Source organism: Hippocampus guttulatus, chromosome 20, assembly GCF_054856545.1.
Source record: "Hippocampus guttulatus isolate MCC_2025c chromosome 20, RoL_Hgut_1.0, whole genome shotgun sequence".
NCBI lineage: Eukaryota > Metazoa > Chordata > Actinopteri > Syngnathiformes > Syngnathidae > Hippocampus > Hippocampus guttulatus.
Genome location: NC_141280.1, coordinates 11,520,323 through 11,530,000, shown reverse-complemented (window position 1 = coordinate 11,530,000; position 9,678 = coordinate 11,520,323). Strand labels below are relative to the sequence as shown.

General features: G+C 52.5%; 15 non-coding genes and 4 pseudogenes across 15 annotated transcripts; all 19 read left to right on the top strand.

Annotated features, from left to right (window-relative positions):
* The first annotated feature begins 232 nt into the window (after nt 1-232).
* Nucleotides 233-351, top strand: LOC147188080 (5S ribosomal RNA). Its single transcript, XR_015098650.1, has one exon. It is a non-coding gene; the product is annotated as a 5S ribosomal RNA (ribosomal RNA).
* A 364-nt stretch (nt 352-715) lies between these two features.
* LOC147188079 (5S ribosomal RNA) lies at nt 716-824 on the top strand (annotated as a pseudogene).
* Nucleotides 825-1,188: 364 nt separating this feature from the next.
* LOC147188078 (5S ribosomal RNA) lies at nt 1,189-1,307 on the top strand. The gene has a single exon (XR_015098638.1). It is a non-coding gene; the product is annotated as a 5S ribosomal RNA (ribosomal RNA).
* Nucleotides 1,308-1,670: 363 nt separating this feature from the next.
* On the top strand, nt 1,671-1,789 carry LOC147188077 (5S ribosomal RNA). Its single transcript, XR_015098627.1, has one exon. It is a non-coding gene; the product is annotated as a 5S ribosomal RNA (ribosomal RNA).
* A 364-nt stretch (nt 1,790-2,153) lies between these two features.
* Nucleotides 2,154-2,262, top strand: LOC147188076 (5S ribosomal RNA; annotated as a pseudogene).
* A 364-nt stretch (nt 2,263-2,626) lies between these two features.
* LOC147188075 (5S ribosomal RNA) lies at nt 2,627-2,745 on the top strand. Its single transcript, XR_015098616.1, has one exon. It is a non-coding gene; the product is annotated as a 5S ribosomal RNA (ribosomal RNA).
* A 364-nt stretch (nt 2,746-3,109) lies between these two features.
* On the top strand, nt 3,110-3,228 carry LOC147188074 (5S ribosomal RNA). The gene has a single exon (XR_015098605.1). It is a non-coding gene; the product is annotated as a 5S ribosomal RNA (ribosomal RNA).
* Nucleotides 3,229-3,592: 364 nt separating this feature from the next.
* Nucleotides 3,593-3,701, top strand: LOC147188073 (5S ribosomal RNA; annotated as a pseudogene).
* A 479-nt stretch (nt 3,702-4,180) lies between these two features.
* LOC147188072 (5S ribosomal RNA) lies at nt 4,181-4,299 on the top strand. Its single transcript, XR_015098594.1, has one exon. It is a non-coding gene; the product is annotated as a 5S ribosomal RNA (ribosomal RNA).
* A 363-nt stretch (nt 4,300-4,662) lies between these two features.
* Nucleotides 4,663-4,781, top strand: LOC147188071 (5S ribosomal RNA). The gene has a single exon (XR_015098074.1). It is a non-coding gene; the product is annotated as a 5S ribosomal RNA (ribosomal RNA).
* A 366-nt stretch (nt 4,782-5,147) lies between these two features.
* Nucleotides 5,148-5,266, top strand: LOC147188070 (5S ribosomal RNA). Its single transcript, XR_015098182.1, has one exon. It is a non-coding gene; the product is annotated as a 5S ribosomal RNA (ribosomal RNA).
* Nucleotides 5,267-5,624: 358 nt separating this feature from the next.
* On the top strand, nt 5,625-5,743 carry LOC147188069 (5S ribosomal RNA). The gene has a single exon (XR_015097932.1). It is a non-coding gene; the product is annotated as a 5S ribosomal RNA (ribosomal RNA).
* A 363-nt stretch (nt 5,744-6,106) lies between these two features.
* Nucleotides 6,107-6,225, top strand: LOC147188068 (5S ribosomal RNA). The gene has a single exon (XR_015098583.1). It is a non-coding gene; the product is annotated as a 5S ribosomal RNA (ribosomal RNA).
* A 479-nt stretch (nt 6,226-6,704) lies between these two features.
* LOC147188067 (5S ribosomal RNA) lies at nt 6,705-6,823 on the top strand. The gene has a single exon (XR_015098238.1). It is a non-coding gene; the product is annotated as a 5S ribosomal RNA (ribosomal RNA).
* A 363-nt stretch (nt 6,824-7,186) lies between these two features.
* On the top strand, nt 7,187-7,305 carry LOC147188066 (5S ribosomal RNA; annotated as a pseudogene).
* Nucleotides 7,306-7,786: 481 nt separating this feature from the next.
* On the top strand, nt 7,787-7,905 carry LOC147188065 (5S ribosomal RNA). Its single transcript, XR_015098309.1, has one exon. It is a non-coding gene; the product is annotated as a 5S ribosomal RNA (ribosomal RNA).
* Nucleotides 7,906-8,268: 363 nt separating this feature from the next.
* LOC147188064 (5S ribosomal RNA) lies at nt 8,269-8,387 on the top strand. Its single transcript, XR_015098045.1, has one exon. It is a non-coding gene; the product is annotated as a 5S ribosomal RNA (ribosomal RNA).
* Nucleotides 8,388-8,751: 364 nt separating this feature from the next.
* LOC147188063 (5S ribosomal RNA) lies at nt 8,752-8,870 on the top strand. Its single transcript, XR_015098062.1, has one exon. It is a non-coding gene; the product is annotated as a 5S ribosomal RNA (ribosomal RNA).
* Nucleotides 8,871-9,234: 364 nt separating this feature from the next.
* LOC147188062 (5S ribosomal RNA) lies at nt 9,235-9,353 on the top strand. Its single transcript, XR_015098227.1, has one exon. It is a non-coding gene; the product is annotated as a 5S ribosomal RNA (ribosomal RNA).
* Nucleotides 9,354-9,678: the final 325 nt, after the last annotated feature.

Sequence of the window (9,678 nt, the reverse complement as noted above, 5' to 3'; positions counted from 1 at the left end):
CCGCTGGAAAAGCACACTTTTGCAACAGACATCAAGTACCGAGGAGCTGCGTGCTCGCAGCGGACCGTATGCGAGCCTGACAGGCTGAGCGCTCAAACCACCACGGGAGCGGGCCCCTCCTTCGTGCACTCGGGAGGAGGTGAATAAATGAAAAAAATTCACCCCACCACTCCACCCCCGACCCGGAAGTGCCCTGTCAGCTATAAAACGGACAATTTTCACTTCTTTTCTCGCTTACGGCCATACTACCCTGAGAACGCCCGATCTCGTCCGATCTCGGAAGCTAAGCAGGGTCGGGCCTGGTTAGTACTTGGATGGGAGACCGCCTGGGAATACCAGGTGCTGTAAGCTTTTGCACCCACGTGGACACTCTTTCACGTTATTTCGCCCTACCTTTTCTCCACTTTTTTCACCTCAGCCTTAACTGGGGGACCCACAACGTTGAACTGATATTTTTAAATCTCTTATTGATGTGTTGCACCTCCGCTGGAAAAGCACACTTTTGCAACAGACATCAAGTACCGAGGAGCTGCGTGCTCGCAGCGGGCCGTATGCGAGCCTGACAGGCTGAGCGCTCAAACCACCACGGGAGCGGGCCCCTCCTTCGTGCACTCGCGAGGAGGTGAATAAATGAAAAAAATTGACCCCACTACTGCGCCCCCGACCCGGAAGTGCCCTGTCAGCTATAAAGGGGACAATTTTCACTTCCTTTCTGGCTTACGGCCATACTACCCTGAGAACGTCCGATCTCGGAAGCTAAGCAGGGTCGGGCCTGGTTAGTACTTGGATGGGAGACCGCCTGGGAATACCAGGTGCTGTAAGCTTTTGCACCCACGTGAACACTCTTTCACGTTATTTCGCGCTACCTTTTCTCCACTTTTTTCACCTCAGCCTTAACTGGGGGACCCTCAACGTTGAACTGATATTTTTAAATCTCTTATTGATGTGTTGCACCTCCGCTGGAAAAGCACACTTTTGCAACAGACATCAAGTACCGAGGAGCTGCGTGCTCGCAGCTGGCCGTATGCGAGCCTGACAGGCTGAGCGCTCAAACCACCACGGGAGCGGGCCCCTCCTTCGTGCACCCGCGAGGAGGTGAATAAATGAAAAAAATTCACCCCACTACTGCGCCCCCGACCCGGAAGTGCCCTGTCAGCTATAAAGGGGACAATTTTCACTTTTTTTCTCGCTTACGGCCATACTACCCTGAGAACGCCCGATCTCGTCCGATCTCGGAAGCTAAGCAGGGTCGGGCCTGGTTAGTACTTGGATGGGAGACCGCCTGGGAATACCAGGTGCTGTAAGCTTTTGCACCCACGTGAACACTCTTTCACGTTATTTCGCGCTTCCTTTTCTCCACTTTTTCACCTCAGCCTTAACTGGGAGAGCCACAACGTTGAACTGACATTTTTAAATCTCTTATTGATGTGTTGCACCTCCGCTGGAAAAGCACACTTTTGCAACAGACATCAAGTACCGAGGAGCTGCGTGCTCGCAGCGGACCGTATGCGAGCCTGACAGGCTGAGCGCTCAAACCACCACGGGAGCGGGCCCCTCCTTCGTGCACTCGGGAGGAGGTGAATAAATGAAAAAAATTCACCCCACCACTCCACCCCCGACCCGGAAGTGCCCTGTCAGCTATAAAACGGACAATTTTCACTTCTTTTCTCGCTTACGGCCATACTACCCTGAGAACGCCCGATCTCGTCCGATCTCGGAAGCTAAGCAGGGTCGGGCCTGGTTAGTACTTGGATGGGAGACCGCCTGGGAATACCAGGTGCTGTAAGCTTTTGCACCCACGTGGACACTCTTTCACGTTATTTCGCCCTACCTTTTCTCCACTTTTTTCACCTCAGCCTTAACTGGGGGACCCACAACGTTGAACTGATATTTTTAAATCTCTTATTGATGTGTTGCACCTCCGCTGGAAAAGCACACTTTTGCAACAGACATCAAGTACCGAGGAGCTGCGTGCTCGCAGCGGGCCGTATGCGAGCCTGACAGGCTGAGCGCTCAAACCACCACGGGAGCGGGCCCCTCCTTCGTGCACTCGCGAGGAGGTGAATAAATGAAAAAAATTGACCCCACTACTGCGCCCCCGACCCGGAAGTGCCCTGTCAGCTATAAAGGGGACAATTTTCACTTCCTTTCTGGCTTACGGCCATACTACCCTGAGAACGTCCGATCTCGGAAGCTAAGCAGGGTCGGGCCTGGTTAGTACTTGGATGGGAGACCGCCTGGGAATACCAGGTGCTGTAAGCTTTTGCACCCACGTGAACACTCTTTCACGTTATTTCGCGCTACCTTTTCTCCACTTTTTTCACCTCAGCCTTAACTGGGGGACCCTCAACGTTGAACTGATATTTTTAAATCTCTTATTGATGTGTTGCACCTCCGCTGGAAAAGCACACTTTTGCAACAGACATCAAGTACCGAGGAGCTGCGTGCTCGCAGCTGGCCGTATGCGAGCCTGACAGGCTGAGCGCTCAAACCACCACGGGAGCGGGCCCCTCCTTCGTGCACCCGCGAGGAGGTGAATAAATGAAAAAAATTCACCCCACTACTGCGCCCCCGACCCGGAAGTGCCCTGTCAGCTATAAAGGGGACAATTTTCACTTCTTTTCTCGCTTACGGCCATACTACCCTGAGAACGCCCGATCTCGTCCGATCTCGGAAGCTAAGCAGGGTCGGGCCTGGTTAGTACTTGGATGGGAGACCGCCTGGGAATACCAGGTGCTGTAAGCTTTTGCACCCACGTGAACACTCTTTCACGTTATTTCGCGCTACCTTTTCTCCACTTTTTTCACCTCAGCCTTAACTGGGGGACCCTCAACGTTGAACTGATATTTTTAAATCTCTTATTGATGTGTTGCACCTCCGCTGGAAAAGCACACTTTTGCAACAGACATCAAGTACCGAGGAGCTGCGTGCTCGCAGCGGACCGTATGCGAGCCTGACAGGCTGAGCGCTCAAACCACCACGGGAGCGGGCCCCTCCTTGGTGCACTCGGGAGGAGGTGAATAAATGAAAAAAATTCACCCCACCACTCCGCCCCCGACCCGGAAGTGCCCTGTCAGCTATAAAGGGGAGGATTTTAACGTCTTTTCTCGCTTACGGCCATACTACCCTGAGAACGCCCGATCTCGTCCGATCTCGGAAGCTAAGCAGGGTCGGGCCTGGTTAGTACTTGGATGGGAGACCGCCTGGGAATACCAGGTGCTGTAAGCTTTTGCACCCACGTGAACACTCTTTCACGTTATTTCGCGCTACCTTTTCTCCACTTTTTTCACCTCAGCCTTAACTGGGAGAGCCACAACGTTGAACTGACATTTTTAAATCTCTTATTGATGTGTTGCACCTCCGCTGGAAAAGCACACTTTTGCAACAGACATCAAGTACCGAGGAGCTGCGTGCTCGCAGCTGGCCGTATGCGAGCCTGACAGGCTGAGCGCTCAAACCACCACGGGAGCGGGCCCCTCTTTCGTGCACTCGCGAGGAGGTGAATAAATGAAAAAAATTCACCCCACTACTGCGCCCCCGACCCGGAAGTGCCCTGTCAGCTATAAAGGGGACAATTTTCACTTCTTTTCTCGCTTACGGCCATACTACCCTGAGAACGCCCGATCTCGGAAGCTAAGCAGGGTCGGGCCTGGTTAGTACTTGGATGGGAGACCGCCTTGGAATACCAGGTGCTGTAAGCTTTTGCACCCACCTCCAATTCACAACACAAATCACTGCTCTTGCCTAAAATTTTGGCTTTCATTTGTCATTCAACTTTCACTTATCCTGTGTTTTGAAATCGTTTCCTTCAAGTTGATTTGACAGATCAACGTCTCTTTGGAATAAAATAATGTCCAACAGAGAGAGCCGTCTGCACGCTGCTCGGTCATGATAGCACTTGGACAAGAAGCAGCTTGGGATTTCCGCCTGCTGGATGCTTTTGCACCTCCACTGGAAAAGCAAAATTTTGCAACAGACATCAAGTACCGAGGAGCTGCGTGCTCGCAGCGGACCGTATGCGAGCCTGACAGGCTGAGCGCTCAAACCACCACGGGAGCGGGCCCCTCCTGCGTGCACTTGCGAGGAGGTGAATAAATGAAAAAAATTCACCCCACTACTGCGCCCCCGACCCGGAAGTGCCCTGTCAGCTATAAAGGGGACAATTTTCACTTCTTTTCTCGCTTACGGCCATACTACCCTGAGAACGCCCGATCTCGTCCGATCTCGGAAGCTAAGCAGGGTCGGGCCTGGTTAGTACTTGGATGGGAGACCGCCTGGGAATACCAGGTGCTGTAAGCTTTTGCACCCACGTGAACACTCTTTCACGTTATTTCGCGCTACCTTTTCTCCACTTTTTTCACCTCAGCCTTAACTGGGAGAGCCACAACGTTGAACTGACATTTTAAATCTCTTATTGATGTGTTGCACCTCCGCTGGAAAACCACACTTTTGCAAAAGACATCAAGTACCGAGGAGCTGCGTGCTCGCAGCGGACCGTATGCGAGCCTGACAGGCTGAGCGCTCAAACCACCACGGGAGCGGGCCCCTCCTTCGTGCACCCGCGAGGAGGTGAATAAATGAAAAATATTCACCCCACTACTCCGCCCCCGACCCGGAAGTGCCCTGTCTGCTATAAAGGGGACAAATTTCACGTTTTCCCTCGCTTACGGCCATACTACCCTGAGAACGCCCGATCTCGTCCGATCTCGAAAGCTAAGCAGGGTCGGGCCTGGTTAGTACTTGGATGGGAGACCGCCTGGGAATACCAGGTGCTGTAAGCTTTTGCACCCACGTGAACACTCTTTCACGTTATTTCGCGCTACCTTTTCTCCACTTTTTTCACCTCAGCCTTAACTGGGGGACCCACAACGTTGAACTGATATTTTTAAATCTCTTATTGATGTGTTGCACCTCCGCTGGAAAAGCACACTTTTGCAACAGACATCAAGTACCGAGGAGCTGCGTGCTCGCAGCGGACCGTATGCGAGCCTGACAGGCTGAGCGCTCAAACCACCACGGGAGCGGGCCCCTCCTTCGTGCACCCGCGAGGAGGTGAATAAATAAAAAAAAAATTCACCCCACTACTCCGCCCCCGACCCGGAAGTGCCCTGTCAGCTATAAAGGGGACAATTTTCACTTCTTTTCTCGCTTACGGCCATACTACCCTGAGAACGCCCGATCTCGTCCGATCTCGGAAGCTAAGCAGGGTCGGGCCTGGTTAGTACTTGGATGGGAGACCGCCTGGGAATACCAAGTGCTGTAAGCTTTTGCACCCACGTGAACACTCTTTCACGTTATTTCGCGCTACCTTTTCTCCACTTTTTTCACCTCAGCCTTAACTGGGGGACCCACAACGTTGAACTGATATTTTTAAATCTCTTATTGATGTGTTGCACCTCCGCTGGAAAAGCACACTTTTGCAACAGACATCAAGTACCGAGGAGCTGCGTGCTCGCAGCGGACCGTATGCAAGCCTGACAGGCTGAGCGCTCAAACCACCACGGGAGCGGGCCCCTCCTTCGTGCACTCGGGAGGAGGTGAATAAATGAAAAAAATTCACCCCACTATTCCGACCCGGAAGTGCCCTGTCAGCTATAAAGGGGACAATTTTAACTTCTTTTCTCGCTTACGGCCATACTACCCTGAGAACGCCCGATCTCGTCCGATCTCGGAAGCAAAGCAGGGTCGGGCCTGGTTAGTACTTGGATGGGAGACCGCCTGGGAATACCAGGTGCTGTAAGCTTTTGCACCCACGTGAATACTCTTTCACGTTATTTCGCGCTTCCTTTTCTCCACTTTTTCACCTCAGCCTTAACTGGGAGAGCCACAACGTTGAACTGACATTTTTAAATCTCTTATTGATGTGTTGCACCTCCGCTGGAAAAGCACACTTTTGCAACAGACATCAAGTACCGAGGAGCTGCGTGCTCGCAGCGGACCGTATGCGAGCCTGACAGGCTGAGCGCTCAAACCACCACGGGAGCGGGCCCCTCCTTCGTGCACCCGCGAGGAGGTGAATAAATGAAAAAAATTCACCCCACTACTCCGCCCCCGACCCGGAAGTGCCCTGTCTGCTATAAAGGGGACAATTTTCACGTTTTCCCTCGCTTACGGCCATACTACCCTGAGAACGCCCGATCTCGTCCGATCTCGGAAGCTAAGCAGGGTCGGGCCTGGTTAGTACTTGGATGGGAGACCGCCTGGGAATACCAGGTGCTGTAAGCTTTTGCACCCACCTCCAATTCACAACACAAATCACTGCTCTTGCCTAAAATTTTGGCTTTCATTTGTCATTCAACTTTCACTTATCCTGTGTTTTGAAATCGTTTCCTTCAAGTTGATTTGACAGATCAACGTCTCTTTGGAATAAAATAATGTCCAACAGAGGGAGCCGTCTGCACGCTGCTCGGTCATGATAGCACTTGGACAAGAAGCAGCTTGGGATTTCCGCCTGCTGGATGCTTTTGCACCTCCACTGGAAAAGCAAAATTTTGCAACAGACATCAAGTACCGAGGAGCTGCGTGCTCGCAGCGGACCGTATGCGAGCCTGACAGGCTGAGCGCTCAAACCACCACGGGAGCGGGCCCCTCCTTCGTGCACTCGCGAGGAGGTGAATAAATGAAAAAAAATCACCCCACTACTCCGCCCCCGACCCGGAAGTGCCCTGTCAGCTATAAAGGGGACAATTTTAACTTCTTTTCTCGCTTACGGCCATACTACCCTGAGAACGCCCGATCTCGTCCGATCTCGGAAGCTAAGCAGGGTCGGGCCTGGTTAGTACTTGGATGGGAGACCGCCTGGGACTACCAGGTGCTGTAAGCTTTTGCACCCACGTGAACACTCTTTGACGTTATTTCGCGCTTCCTTTTCTCCACTTTTTCACCTCAGCCTTAACTGGGAGAGCCACAACGTTGAACTGACATTTTTAAATCTCTTATTGATGTGTTGCACCTCCGCTGGAAAAGCACACTTTTGCAACAGACATCAAGTACCGAGGAGCTGCGTGCTCGCAGCGGACCGTATGCGAGCCTGACAGGCTGAGCGCTCAAACCACCACGGGAGCGGGCCCCTCCTTCGTGCACTCGGGAGGAGGTGAATAAATGAAAAAAAATCACCCCACCACTCCGCCCCCGACCCGGAAGTGCCCTGTCAGCTATAAAGGGGACAATTTTCACTTCTTTTCTCGCTTACGACCATACTACCCCGAGAACGCCCGATCTCGTCCGATCTCGGAACCTAAGCAGGGTCGGGCCTGGTTAGTACTTGGATGGGAGACCGCCTGGGAATACCAGTTGCTGTAAGCTTTTGCACCCACCTCCAAATCACAACACAAATCACTGCTCTTGCCTAAAATTTTGGCTTTCATTTGTCATTCAACTTTTACTTATCCTGTGTTTTGAAATCGTTTCCTTCAAGTTGATTTGACAGATCAACGTCTCTTTGGAATAAAATAATGTCCAACAGAGGGAGCCGTCTGCACGGGGCTCGGTCATGATAGCACTTGGACAAGAAGCAGCTTGGGATTTCCGCCTGCTGGATGCTTTTGCACCTCCACTGGAAAAGCAAATTTTTGCAACAGACATCAAGTACCGAGGAGCTGCGTGCTCACAGCGGACCGTATGCGAGCCTGACAGGCTGAGCGCTCAAACCACCACGGGAGCGGGCCCCTCCTTCGTGCACCCGCGAGGAGGTGAATAAATAAATAAAAAATTCACCCCACTACTCCGCCCCCGACCCGGCAGTGCCCTGTCTGCTATAAAGGGGACAATTTTCACGTTTTCCCTCGCTTACGGCCATACTACCCTGAGAACGCCCCATCTCGTCCGATCTCGGAAGCTAAGCAGGGTCGGGCCTGGTTAGTACTTGGATGGGAGACCGCCTGGGAATACCAGGTGCTGTAAGCTTTTGCACCCACGTGAACACTCTTTCACGTTATTTCGCGCTACCTTTTCTCCACTATTTCACCTCAGCCTTAACTGGGAGAGCCACAACGTTGAACTGACATTTTTAAATCTCTTATTGATGTGTTGCACCTCCGCTGGAAAAGCACACTTTTGCAACAGACATCAAGTACCGAGGAGCTGCGTGCTCGCAGCGGACCGTATGCGAGCCTGACAGGCTGAGCGCTCAAACCACCACGGGAGCGGGCCCCTCCTTCGTGCACCCGCGAGGAGGTGAATAAATGAAAAAAATTCACCCCACTACTCCGCCCCCGACCCGGTAGTGCCCTGTCTGCTATAAAGGGGACAATTTTCACGTTTTCCCTCCCTTACGGCCATACTACCCTGAGAACGCCCGATCTCGTCCGATCTCGGAAGCTAAGCAGGGTCGGGCCTGGTTAGTACTTGGATGGGAGACCGCCTGGGAATACCAGGTGCTGTAAGCTTTTGCACCCACGTGAACACTCTTTCACGTTATTTCGCGCTACCTTTTCTCCACTTTTTTCACCTCAGCCTTAACTGGGAGAGCCACAACGTTGAACTGACATTTTTAAATCTCTTATTGATGTGTTGCACCTCCGCTGGAAAAGCACACTTTTGCAACAGACATCAAGTACCGAGGAGCTGCGTGCTCGCAGCGGACCGTATGCGAGCCTGACAGGCTGAGCGCTCAAACCACCACGGGAGCGGGCCCCTCCTTCGTGCACTCGCGAGGAGGTGAATAAATGAAAAAAAATCACCCCACTACTCCGCCCCCGACCCGGAAGTGCCCTGTCAGCTATAAAAGGGACAATTTTCACTTTTTTTCTCGCTTACGGCCATACTACCCTGAGAACGCCCGATCTCGTCCGATCTCGGAAGCTAAGCATGGTCGGGCCTGGTTAGTACTTGGATGGGAGACCGCCTGGGAATACCAGGTGCTGTAAGCTTTTGCACCCACGTGAACACTCTTTCACGTTATTTCGCGCTACCTTTTCTCCACTTTTTTCACCTCAGCCTTAACTGGGGGACCCTCAACGTTGAACTGATATTTTTAAATCTCTTGTTGATGTGTTGCACCTCCGCTGGAAAAGCACACTTTTGCAACAGACATCAAGTACCGAGGAGCTGCGTGCTCGCAGCGGGCCGTATGCGAGCCTGACAGGCTGAGCGCTCAAACCACCACGGGAGCGGGCCCCTCCTTCGTGCACTCGCGAGGAGGTGAATAAATGAAAAAAATTGACCCCACTACTGCGCCCCCGACCCGGAAGTGCCCTGTCAGCTATAAAGGGGACAATTTTCACTTCTTTTCTCGCTTACGGCCATACTACCCTGAGAACGCCCGATCTCGTCCGATCGCGGAAGCTAAGCAGGGTCGGGCCTGGTTAGTACTTGGATGGGAGACCGCCTGGGAATACCAGGTGCTGTAAGCTTTTGCACCCACGTGAACACTCTTTCACGTTATTTCGCGCTAACTTTTCTCCACTTTTTTCACCTCAGCCTTAACTGGGGGACCCACAACGTTGAACTGACATTTTTAAATCTCTTATTGATGTGTTGCACCTCCGCTGGAAAACCACACTTTTGCAAAAGACATCAAGTACCGAGGAGCTGCGTGCTCGCAGCGGACCGTATGCGAGCCTGACAGGCTGAGCGCTCAAACCACCACGGGAGCGGGCCCCTCCTTCGTGCACTCGGGAGGAGGTAAATAAATGAAAAAAATTCACCCCACCACTCCGCCCCCGACCCGGAAGTGCC